This window comes from Anser cygnoides, chromosome 1 (genome assembly GCF_040182565.1).
Source record: "Anser cygnoides isolate HZ-2024a breed goose chromosome 1, Taihu_goose_T2T_genome, whole genome shotgun sequence".
NCBI lineage: Eukaryota > Metazoa > Chordata > Aves > Anseriformes > Anatidae > Anser > Anser cygnoides.
This window is the reverse complement of record NC_089873.1, coordinates 120,582,203-120,595,136: the sequence shown is the minus strand read 5'-3', so window position 1 is coordinate 120,595,136 and position 12,934 is coordinate 120,582,203. Positions and strand designations below refer to the sequence as shown.

General features: G+C 41.9%; 1 long non-coding RNA gene across 1 annotated transcript; it reads left to right on the top strand.

Moving 5' to 3' along the window:
* Positions 1-5,543: 5,543 nt before the first annotated feature.
* Positions 5,544-7,981, top strand: LOC136786644 (uncharacterized). The gene is made up of 3 exons (XR_010825864.1): positions 5,544-6,273; positions 7,401-7,680; positions 7,787-7,981. It is a non-coding gene; the product is annotated as an uncharacterized lncRNA (long non-coding RNA).
* The last annotated feature ends 4,953 nt before the right edge of the window (positions 7,982-12,934 follow it).

Below are 12,934 nucleotides of genomic sequence, written 5' to 3'. Positions count from 1 at the left end.
TTCACCTAGGACAGTTCATGTATTTACTGAGATATGGACCTGGCATATATACAAGTGGGCTTATGGTAAACATAGTGGTTCAAATCTGACTTCATCAAGCAACCCAGAGTTTCACCTTTTAAACTAATCTCTGATATCTAGCAATATGCTTGTATTCATACATATGCCCCTATTCTACATTTCTTCTTGTTGTTTAAATTAGAAATGTTGCAGTAATGTTCACTGCCTCTTAAGTCTGTGAACAGACGCTGAAATTAAAGGATTGTGACAAATTAACCCCACTTTTCCAAATATCAAAAATATTCATGTGTGTTAAACTGCTTTATTTCTTCCAATTTATTTCCTCTTATTTATGGGTAGTTAACATGCTTCTGCACTAGCAAATACAGTGTATGTGTACATGCAAGACAAATTATTGGACTGAATTAATACAATCACCATGATTTTCACCCAGGACTTGACTCTGACAGTTGCTAAGCACCACAGCCTGATGCAAAAAGACACTGAAATATGCACAATGGCTCTGTGACAGACAGCACTGACCTGCCATGCCATAAAAAAGAGCCTATGAGAGGACTTTCTGGTTCGTCTGTAAAAACATTTCAGAAAGGGCAGCAACCACCAAGCAAGGAGGGATGCCAGAGAAGGAGGGATGCTTAGGCAGGAGCAAAGCAAGAAGAGGTGTCCAAGCAGGAGCAAGAGTGACACCTGAGCAGGGGAGATGCTGGACAAAGTGAAGGCACAAAAGGAGCCCAATGCAGGCCAAAAAGGAGACGCCCAAGCAAGATTGAGATGAGGCTCTGGAGCAGGTTCACCTCTGAGGGGACTGTGGCCCGTGGAGGAACCACATCAGAGCAGCAGAGTAAGAAATGAGGAGGAGCAAAAGGGAAAAACCATGTGTTGATCCTGTCTCCTGCACTGCCTGTTGTCCCACCAAAAGGATGGAAAATAACACGCAGCGAGGGCACTGGAGGCTGGGGATGGGGAGGAGAGCTTTCACAGACACAAGTGGTGCTTCCCCTACGTGTTTGTTTTCTGTATTTCTAAATACCAGGATCAAGGACTAGAAGTTTATATTAAATGTAATAAACTAAATTCCGTGAAATTCCCTAACTTGAGACTGTTTTTCTGTCCACAACACTTGGATAACAAAAGAATCAACAGAAACCTTTACTCCAAAACTTGAAATAACTACCTCCCTCTCAGTAAAAGCTGAGTAAAAAGGGGAAAGCCTCCCTTCTGCTATCTTCATGCTCTCACCATGTTTACCCCAGATACAAACAGGCCTGCACTTTATGGATTGGACAATACCCAACAACTATGGGAATTAAAAGATAATAACGTGCTAAAACACTGACTGCCAGAGCTAGACAGACACCAGGGACAAGGAGAAATGTTTTTTCCTATCCAGCTGCTTTGAATTCAGCTGAAATGCAGCGCCTTTCTGAGAATCCCAGCAAAAAATGGCTTGTACCAAGCGAGCTCGTCCCACTGCTGCCTGCTCGCTCAGGGCTCGGACAGCTGGGGGCATGGATGGGGTGGCGTGCACCTTCTGAGGAGGGGGGACACGTCATTTCCCACACCAAGAAATGTCAAGCACAGGAGAACGGGTGGGACGAGAGGGAGACTGTGATGAATTTTGGATGCTGCTGGCCCTCGCCCAGGCTCTCATCAAGGGGTGCTCGAGCCTGCATGACCTGGACAGGTTCCCTGCAGGGCTGGAGCCAGACAAGCACAGAGAGCGTGGAGTTTCTCCCCAACTCCAGCTTCATTTCCCTTAGTACAAGAAGAGATCCCTGTAGCCACACTGACCAGCCCAAATGCAATGAGAGGTCAGAGAATGAGCCCTGATCATTGTCTAGCACGAGGCTGCATAGACCTTGGAGCTTTCCACTTTTTCCATCCTATACACAGGAGTACTGCAAGTGCTGATGTTAAGGTAAATCTCTATTTTTAACCACAGCCCCTGCAATTTTTCCCTGAAATTTCCCCCATTTCTCCCAACCAGGTTTGGACTTTTGTGTTTTCTGGACAGAAGCTGGGAAGGGCTGGGAACTTCGCAGAGAACCCCTGCGGATGGTTTACAGGCAAACTCTTGCTAATTTACAAAGGGCACCCAATGTTTAAGCGTGGTTGCCTTTTCAGTTGATTCACGTAGCTCCATATAGAACAAAGACTGGGATTAGCACTTCAGGGGTGTGTAAATAATAATCAGCAAGGCTGAGGTATGCAGATGCTATTTATCTCAATAACTCCCCTTTTACTTACGATGACCTGAATACACCTACATCAGCTGCACACATCAGCTGATGTGCAGTCTCCAGGTAGATTGGCTCTCAGGGCACAGAACTTACAGCACAACCAAGAGGACAACAGACTTTAACTCATCTTCTCCAAAGCACAGCAACACAAGCTCATTAATGTAATAAAACCCATTTTTTCTTCTAATATGGCCTCTTTGCTAGGCATGTTGAGTCTAGTATACTCTTGTCCTCCAAAACTTTACTGGCTTATTTGTTTTGTGCAAAGTAGCACAACACAGCTGCTCTTTATGGACTGAAACTTTTACCTGGCACTGAAATGATCCTTGGCTTCATTTTATAAAGCTGTGGAAAACCTCAACCTGTGATTATTCTGTTAGCTTTAAAAATGGCTTTTGTTTTCACATGCCTTTAGTACTCTCTAATTGTGCTAGGGAGTTAGCTGCATAATTTCCCTGTGTTGATTTGGAAACTATTCTTTCTGCCATAAGATCCATGTGTGTGCTTGTAGCATGGAAAGTTCCAGTTTGTGATTCAAAAGCTGCCATTCAATTAGATATGGACATTTCGACTTCAGTCTGGCAAAAACACTACAGTGATTTCCCAACATCACAGATGCTTTATCTGCACACAAACCCTCCAGATGCTCGTGCTGTCACATACATACCATTGAAGGCTGTCCAGCAATGCTCCAAGATCCTAAGAGCATTTACAAAATCAAGCTCCACTGCACTCACCAGCAGAGAAATCACACTGAAACATGATGTGAGGACATTGCAGTGAAAGCAATGACCACAATGGGCAGACACCAGCAGGAGCTGAGCACCTCTGGACCTCCAAAGGTCCCTGGTGTTTTGTTCTTCAGTCTGGCAACCAATGCATCATTAGGTTTTAAAGAAAGGCAAGAGTAGGTTCAAGGCATGTAGGGCCTGACTCAAAGCCCTCTGCAATCAGAAAGAAAATACCACTGCTGTGTGGGGTAGTGGTGTTGATCTGTGATGGAAGTGTCTTCGAGAAACATCAAGTAAAAGGAGACAACTGGAGATAAAAATATATTGCCAAATTTTATCTGGAAAACTGTTTTCTAAAGCTTTATTTTGATACTAATTTATACGAGTTTTAATTTTTCTTGTAGCCCTTTCTATTTGTTTGAAATTTTGCTGCTTATGCCCATGACCTAGACTTTACAGAATGGAGCACTGTTATGCTCAGGTGCAAGGAGTATCTATCACAGACACGCCCATAGCTTTGTCCAAATCTCATTCTATATTACTTTGGTCCTTCAGAGAAAGACCATAGCCTCACACTCTTAAGTAAAGAGGAAGAAAGTGCTCAATTGTGATGATGAGCAAGATAAAAGAAGAAAAAAATGTTGCCTGAACCTACCCATGGGGAACAGACTGTCTCTACTGGGGCTTCTCCGCAGGGAAAGACACTATCACCAAGGGGATTTCCACTGTGGCAGCAGAAATAATCCCCAGACTGTCCCCACTGAGGCTGTCCCTCCATTAAAGTTCTCGTCCAGTGGAGGAATGGAGCAGCCCATTGCCCCACTCAATGTCAGCTAGAGTGAGAAAAAAATTTTCATTTTCCGTTCATCATTTTCTGAGTTCTGCTTCTGGCAGGGGAAAGGGCTCAGTAGCATTCTCCAGGCTGTCAGTAAAGGAGGGTGGGGTTTGCTGTGGAAGAGAAGGGATGAGCAATCAAAATCAGTCAAATCACTTCGGAGCAGTGTTTGGAGGAGTTTGGGGAATTATGACGGGTTTGGCTCAAAATTCCTTTCAATGCAATGTGTTGAGAGAGAAACAGTATTTGATGAAAACACCAGTTCAGCAAAGCATTAAGCGGATACTTAAAGTAAAGTTAAATATAACCTTAAAATTAACTGAAGGCAACTATAATCCACAAACTTCACAAGAGTCCTTTTGCTTATTCCTTTGCACGGATTTATTCCTTACCTAACCCAAGAAACCACTGTACTGAATCTGTTCCCATTTTTCTCTTCTAGGAATGGGCCAGAATATTTTTTTTTCTTTCTTTCCCAGAAAAATATCTTTAGTAAAAAAGTAAATCTTCCCCACCCTCCTGCTTATGGACATGACGTTGTGGGGTTATACCATGGATTTAAAGAGATGCTCATAGTTACACAAGTGTTTTCCTGAATCAGAATTCAGAACATAAACTGGAAATAGCAGTGGACACTGACTATAACCTACTGAAGTCCCTGAAGTTGACCAGGTACTACCTGTCATGTGACTATGTCAAGCATTTGCTTTAAAAGCACAAGGTTACAGAACTGCAAAAGAACAGAATTAGTGTACTTAGATACATTCTCATCTCAGAACACTGTGCTCAGGTTCTGCAGTAATAAGTTTGATAAAATCTCTCAGATTTATCTATACCATCCCACACTCTTTAGAGACACAGGGAAAAAATATATTCCAAAGCAAGATTAACACATTTTGGATCTGAAAAATATTTAGCTCCCAGGACAGTAGCTATGCATGCAGATATGAAGTAGAATTGAGATGAATGCTAACCTCACCAATCTCAAGTGAGCCCAAGGGTGGGAAACCTTTTCCTCGCTGATTGTCTAAGAGAGCCTTCTAGCCCCAGTAACACTCACCTCACCTAAAAATAAAGCAAAAAGAATCCCAGAACGTGAAATTAAGTCACAGATCACAGCCAGCCATCAGCCAGTATTTCCCTTCCCTGACCTAGACAAGCTTTGTAGAGCATGAACCTTAACTTCTTGTCTGTAACTGTAAAGCCTAATGCACATATACATCACATTGTAAAAATTGCAGTTGCCATAGAGGAACACTACAGATTGTGAAATGGCCCACACTTTTATCTTTGTAAGTACTGTTTCGTTCATAGCCTTGTTTGTAGAATGTAATGTGCAAAGACTTTCTGCAGACTTAAAAGCAAACAACGAAACAACAAAAAAAACCACACCACAATTTAACTAACAGAAGGAGTTCAGAATGAGAGGCAAGAATTGTTCCATTCTTCCTGATGTAATTCCTTTATTTGCTTTATTTACAAAATCGGAAAAATAATGCTCAGCCTTCCCTTCTACTTCATGAGTCTGATATGAAGCCCATACGTACAGTACACTGAATATGCAAAAGAGTATTTAACTGTGATATTTGATCTTGTATTCAGTGACTGGAAAAGCATGTTCCTTTAAATACCATCTAGTTTGATTGGAAAATTGTTTGCTTCAGAAAAATCGTCTCTGGCACTTTGAAAAAATGTATTGTGTGATAACTTTGTTTTAGTCCCATCTTTTATTGGTTTGTTAAGCCATTTCATTTAGTGTTAATGATGCAAACCATCTTGTTTAATGCTTTGATGCTGCCTAACATATTATTGCTTTGGTCTGCAGAATAAGGCACTTCTAATACCCCTCTTTTCAAAACCATTATCATTATTTAATTTTTATTACACAAGTTTGAAAAAAAACGCTGCCTCAGTACAAGTAATTTATATATTAACTAATACCACAACAGCTTTTAAAAATGACTGCAGTGTTCCACAGCATTGGCCCCAGACATCCCAGCAGGACATCACAGCAAGACTTGTATAAGCGTTTGGGACAAGTACCCGGGACAATGTCCCCCTTTAACAGCCAGAGTACACTGCCACACGGTGTCACAGCAGCATCACCACACTGGAATGCTGAATTTATTTACACAGGAGTGTTCTAGCCAGAAGTTTTTCAGTGAAAGAGACGGCGTAGCTTTGGGGGCAATCCTAACTTGAATAAAGTTCCTCGTTCAGTGTCAAGAAAGTGACGTTTCTGATTCTTACAGGCCTGTTGACAGTAAAAACACAAGCTGGAGCAAGCAGCAGTGGCAAGCTTCGCTGCTTGAGGGAAACACTGCAAGATTTTGTTATGACTACGACTAACCTGCTGGTGGGGTTTCCATGGGATCACCACAAGATCCCAGCAACACTTTTGAAAACAGAATCACCAATAAATTGAGCCATGCATTTGTTATTAGAGGTAAGACCAAGACCTTACAACCTTACGTGAGAGAAAGAAATGGGAGTAGGTTAAAAATCCAGAATTCTGGCGCAGTGGCTTAGAGGCATACCAGAGGTATTTCACTTCATGTACTCAGACTGTAGCTCCCTAACCATCCCTCACACCACCACCGCTACCCATACACTTACTTCAACTACAGATTTCCTCTTACTTCAGTAGTCCTCCAAGTTCAGCAGGTAATTATGAAACCTCTTTGGCACCAAAACTGCTGTGACGTGCTGCGAACCTATTTATTCCTTTCAGGCAGATATCTATGCCTCAGCATAGACCCATAGTCTCAGCCCAGGTTTAACATTGCTGCTGATGTTTCTATCTTGGTCCTAATGGACGTAGCGGCTCTTTGAGCTCCATGTATGTTTTGAATGGGTTATAAGGAGGTAAATATTTTTACATTCTCCAAGAACAGACAGTATAGAGATCCAAGGGGAAAAAAGGCACTGAATTCTGCAAATGTACCCCCAGACATACTCAGCTACATGATTAATATACATAGAAACAGTAAATAGTGCCTGAATAGTAGGGTCATTAAAAAGCGGCTGTCTATCAGAAAGACTCTTATTTTTATAGATCTTACTATGTTTATTTTTTTTTAAGAAATAGAATAAGCAAAATTCTATTAATCAATCTAAAGCATCTTTTACCCAACCACAAAGTAGGGTGTTTTTTTTTTTTTAAAATCATTTTCCCCCACTATTCCAGATTACATATTTTTCTTTTCCATTCCACCTGTTCCAGTAACCAAATTATTTACCTCAAGGCTCTGTTTCTTTCTGCATAATTCTTCACTTCTGTTATGCCTTTATACGATAAACATTTTTGTTTGACATTTCATAAAGGCTTATCTTTGTTTTGAGACACTAAAAGGTAAACTTCGTTCCAGCCGGTTGAGATTATCCATCTCATCCCAAATCTACACTGGCTGGGAGCAATCTTTCACAGAACTGGTCAGGCAAAGCCCTCCCTTTTCCATTTCCAGGACTGCATCCTTACCCACAACTCAGAGCTACTTTGACCAGTCTGCTTCTTTCATGTTCTGATAAACTTTTTCTTTTTCTTTTCTTTTTTTTTTTTTTTTTTAAACACAGAGGATCCCAACGGTGGTTATTCTGAATCTGACAACAGCTCTCCAATCACCTGGGTTGGAAAGAGAAGGAAACCAGCTGAAAAACACTATAATCAGCTTGGGAGTCCACTGGGGAAAGTACCCAAAGCAAGCACCAAAACTTACTTACAGAGTAATTGTTAAATGAGACAAAGATATTGCAAGCTAGAGAGGTCTTCCCGTGGCTTGCAGATGAATTGCTGAATCCTTATTTATTTTCCCAAAGGTGTACGTAACTATGCTGTGGTTTCACATTTCATGAGGTAAGATGCAGTGGGATGCAATGTCCCAGGAGATGCAACGTCTCATATTGTATATTATCAAAACCATTTTCACTGTCTCCCTTAAGTTCTCTGTTTGTACTTACAGATGCTAACTATTATACTGCTATCCTCCAGCTCTCGAGCATGCTATCTCCTCCCACAAGTACCCGCAGAAAACAAGACCGAGGATGCAGCACAACTGTGCGTGAATAGAACTGACCTGATTTTCACAAACATTAAGTCACTACTAAAAAAAGCGTGAGAAACATTAATGAAAACAGCACATTTGTCAGTAAGTGTCTCATTTGGAAGCCCGATTTAAAGGGCACAAAGATGAAAAAGCTGTCCACGGTTACATAGTTGCTTAATTCAGGTCGGAGTCCATGCTGATGCTGATACAGCCCCATTTTCAGCCTGTGCTTCCTGCCCGCCTGCTTGCAGCAATGCTGACATTTGTACAGCCACACCACTGCCTAGCTCTGAGCTGATCCCACTGAGGAGTGACCCACCCCAGGGGAAGAAAAGCTCTCTTGGCTTAAGCTCCAGTGCAATGGAGACAGCACAAATAAGGGAAGGGAACGTGGAATTATTCTGGCAACAGCAGCAACCGAGAGATGCAATGCAGCCTGAGCTAATTGAAAGCCATCGGGTCACCAAAATGGGAGGACCTCCCTTCCCCCATGCCCACCCATGCACGCTTGACTCTTCCCCTGCCCTAGCTTTGATGCTCATCTCGCTTCTCAACAAGTCATTTCAGCTTCCTGAAGTTTAAGAAAACCAGCTCTGCAAAAATGAATAGTTTTCTGCTGAGCTAAGAGCCGCGTTAAAATAACCATGCGCGAACTGAGAGGAGACCCGCAGCCAATGCAGCACAGAGTGGGGAATAACCTAACTTGCGGGAAAAGAGAAACGTCATCAGCCCTTTCAAAAGCAAAAAGCTGTAAGATTAGTTCTGCAGTACCCTACAACTTCACACTAACAGTTGCAATGACTACTAAAGCACCTGGACCCTTCACATCAGCAGGAGCTTCTATTGAGCTCAGGATGGAGACAACGTAAAAGCTTAATGAGGACAAAACATATTTTAAGTCTTAACTACACTTTTGTTAACTATTTTAGTAGAAACAGCAAGCTAAGTTGTTTATCTGCTGTTACTGATTTCTCCCCTGGGTGAAATTCAATTAAATCTCTCCAGGGATGAGGCGGAGAGTATCAAATTTAAGTTTCTCTATCTCACCAAATCCTCAACCTTCTCAAACTGGAAGAAGAGATGTGTTTGCAGCCCAAGTCCCAGAAAGGCTGAGTTGTCACAACAGGATATTAGGCTTGTGGGGCTGCAAAACTATCGTGCTGATTACCACAAAAGGACAGAGCACAGAGGCCTCGTTAACCAGAAATACAAAAGGCCACGTTTGCCCCTTTCAGTTGGGAAAGTGAAAAAGGCAGGTTTCAGAGGCCAGCTCTTAAATCTGCTAAGAAGAAAGCATAAATTTGCTTAACCCTTCACCTAAAGGGAGCCAACGTACCCTGCATTGCTGTCACGAGTGTGTACGAGTATGTGTGCAGGTACCCACTGCTGCCTTGCAGACCTGCAGGACAGCCACTGCCCAGCTCACACACCTGCACATACGAGCTCAGGCTGGGTTTTGATGTTATATGGGGTCATTGTGCCAAAGAAGGGATGATGCTCTTGGTACACTGTGCATTTAGGACAAGATGACCTTTTTACCTGTTACTAAAATGTGTAAGCTCAAACAAGGGGGACAGAGTAACTTAAATTCTCAGCTGACCTGGAAGAAAACAGTGAACAGTGATTTCACTCCAGTTCTCACCAAATTCTTGTATTCCCTTGTTCTGATTCAGTTTCTGTCATCCACTTCAGTGATGCTCTTAGCCACTGCTTACTTGCATGGCTGGGTAGTGGGACAGGACGGGGACTCTCATGAGGCTGCGTTTCATTTAACTTCTGGTTCAAGTACGGGAATACAAATCCAGAGAGGCTGCAGCTGTATTCTCGACCACAAGATGGTGCCAAAAGTGCTCACTACGTAGAGGCGCCTGCTGAAACTACCTACCAAAGGCAGCTGACAAATCTACTTTGCTCAAGTCGTTACTGCTAAAATTATTAAGAAAATATGAATGAAAATGTAACGAATATAAATTTAAATTAATTTAAATATCTTTGAAAACACACTCTTCCCCTACCCTTAATGGCCTTAAAATAGCACATTAAAATGTGTTTTGATTAAGCTGACTTAATTAAAAGATAGTGAGTAATGTGACTTTGAAACTACTGAAATCATCTCTTCTGTGTTGATTACAGATGACCATCTTCCTCAGATTTAAGTGAAAATGATAGCCTTACCAGATTTCAGTGCTGTGTACAAGAACAACATGTTTGTAAAATACATTTATTGAAATCCACCACGATCACTGGAGGCAGAGAGATCACTCAGGGGCTGAGAAAGCAGCATAACCTGAAGTACAGGCAAGAGAGGCAGGGTCCTCCTCCTTGCCAGTCACCTCATGATAACTTATTCCAGCCCCTAATACTATCCAAACCACAAATTCTGCAGGATGGGGACAAAATGAGTGCACGGTGGCATGCTGACCTCCAGTGAGCCCTCAGGTGCTGGCAAAGTAATAAACAGGGTTGTGGAGAGAATTGTTATGAAAAGAATCACACACACACAAAATACAGTTATCTTTATATGAAGAACATCTAGGATCTAGCAAAAACAACCCTAAAATGGGGTTCTCATGCATATTTTGAGGCTTTAACTGTAGCTTAGTCCCACGGAAAGCTGGCAATCATCTTTAAATTGACAAAGTCATCTGCTGACCGACAGAAGAGAAAGGCACTTTTCATTCCTTTCACAAATAGTTAGAGAAGACATCTCCGCTTTTTAGTGAGGGCAGAACTTACATTTTGCTTATAATTTCAGTCTTCATGAAATCAGCTGATTTCATTTCTGATGCAGCCTAAGCCTTAACTCAGTAACAAAGGGTGGCTGGTTTTTTGTTTGTTTGTTTACTTGTTTGTTTGTTTTGTTTTTGAGCCCTTTAGAAATTGAGCTGCCTTTGATTTAGTCTTGGTTTCCCCATTTGCAGGAATGCTGTTTCTGTTTACATAGACAGAATCCGCTAACAGGGACAGGACGGAAGAAACCACAAAGCCATTCAATGGCAGGGGCTGGCAGCCCTTCACATGAGACCCATCACTTGCAAGCCACGTGAATGGCCAGCCAAACGAGGCACATGTGCTTCCAAACAATTGCCTGCCCTCCTGGTCTCCCAGCATGTCAGCAGCCCCACAACTTGCTGCCTGACAGAGGGGCTTGCAGACTTGTCCCGACCCTTCAGGACACAGGCCAGGGGATGTCCAACCATCCTGCGTTAAGCACATGTTCCACTAGCATGCCAGGATCGGAAAGCACCACAGAAGACAATGTTTCATCATCTCAGTTTTATTTTAAAAGCTTATGCTTAGCTTCTGTGAATAAATTTTCTGCAGCACCGTAAAGCCTGGTACCAAAGGGAGTTCTTCTGGACCTGGTAGGTCCAAATGGTACCCGGCGCTGGGCATTCATTCTCTCCTGCAGAATACGACTGACCTGGTGTTTGCCACAGTTATGCAAATATTCTTCAGTTACCACATGATTTTGGAAATGATGGTTGAGACGATTGCTTCTGCTAGCAACTACACTAGCTTTAGTAGTGATACATGAAACCAAACGATAAGGCATTAGTCCAGTCCAAATGGCTGGCTCTTTGACTTAGTCCTTTTCTCATATTCCCTCTTCTACCATCATTTCATCTTCAACGCTGTTAGAATAGACAGGGCTCTAGGCAAAGGCAGCATCTAAACACCACATGAGCAATTCCTGCTGCAGACGTTTTTGCACAGCACACTACTAAAAGAGCCAGTGAATCCTGATATTCTGCCTACAGCTGGCACTTTGATTTTGTGACTGCTACTACCAGTATATGGCTTAATAAAAATTATTTCTGACCTAATGTACATGTAGGCTCATATTTTTTTACTTGCCCTGAGCAGGAGCTCAAAATGAAATCAGTTTAACAGAATAATTTTACTGCGTGTAGATTTTGTCACAAATGTTGCTTACAGGATACAAAATTCACTCTCTTCGAAGCACAGCTGGGATCTAAATTAAGCCTAGAGAAAATAGCTAGAACTCTGCCAGCCTCTAAAGTGATCGTATTATTCTCTTATACCACGGCTTCACTGCAATGCAGATACCCAGTGGGCACTGAAAAGCAGTGCACAGAGTTAGTGAGAGCTGACTGTTTCATAATGAAATGTATTGCTTCTATTTGTTATTTTTGCAAAGAAGAAACCAAGACGAGAACAAGAACGTGGAAGAGAGATTTTTTTCACAAACCATCTTTCTATTGCGACTTCAAGAAGAAAAGTAATTCAAAGCAGAAAAGGAATATAAGAACAACCAAATACAATACTCTAATTTCTGTTCTATTTCTAGTATTAAGACTTAAAAAAATAAATAAATATTTCTGTAAATATGAAAAAAGTAAGTTAAAACTCTTTGTAGCATGACTTCCATAATTAATGCTTTATGGAAAACAATCTCAAGACAATCCTAACAAAATCTGAAATGACTGCTAACATGCTTAGATTTGAAATGCAGAGATAGTAGTGGATATAAGAGAAATAACTTCATTAAAGCAGTCTTATTTACCCTGTCCCCTTCTTTAATACTTCACATTTTTAAGAAATCCTTGATTTAGACAAAGGAAGAAACTTCTTCCCTCACATTCTCCTTTCTGTTCTGCACTTTCCACTACATTTCCATCTAAGACATCATCACATACACCTAATGCCCTCCAGCAGTTTCACAAACTTACTGCTTTGAGGCACTATCCTGGCCTTATTTCTATCAACATTTTGGGTGTTATATCCAATCCGAATGGGGGCTGGAATAAGGGTGACTGTGCAGCTCTGCAATAGCGCTGCTACTGCGACAAGGCAACCCAGCGCACGCCCCTATCTGATGGCCTACGATCCTGCGATGTGGCTTTAGGCTACAGGCACGTTGCTGCAGGATCCTCATTGTCCCAGTTAGGTAAAACTTTGTGAAATTATGCTAAAACATACATGGTAAGCAAGAACGCTTTACGTTTGCAAAGTCAGGCACACAAGAGTTCGTAAATACCAAAAATGAGGTAACACACATAACCTTAAACTAGAACCCATGGACATACACGTTGTGTGAGC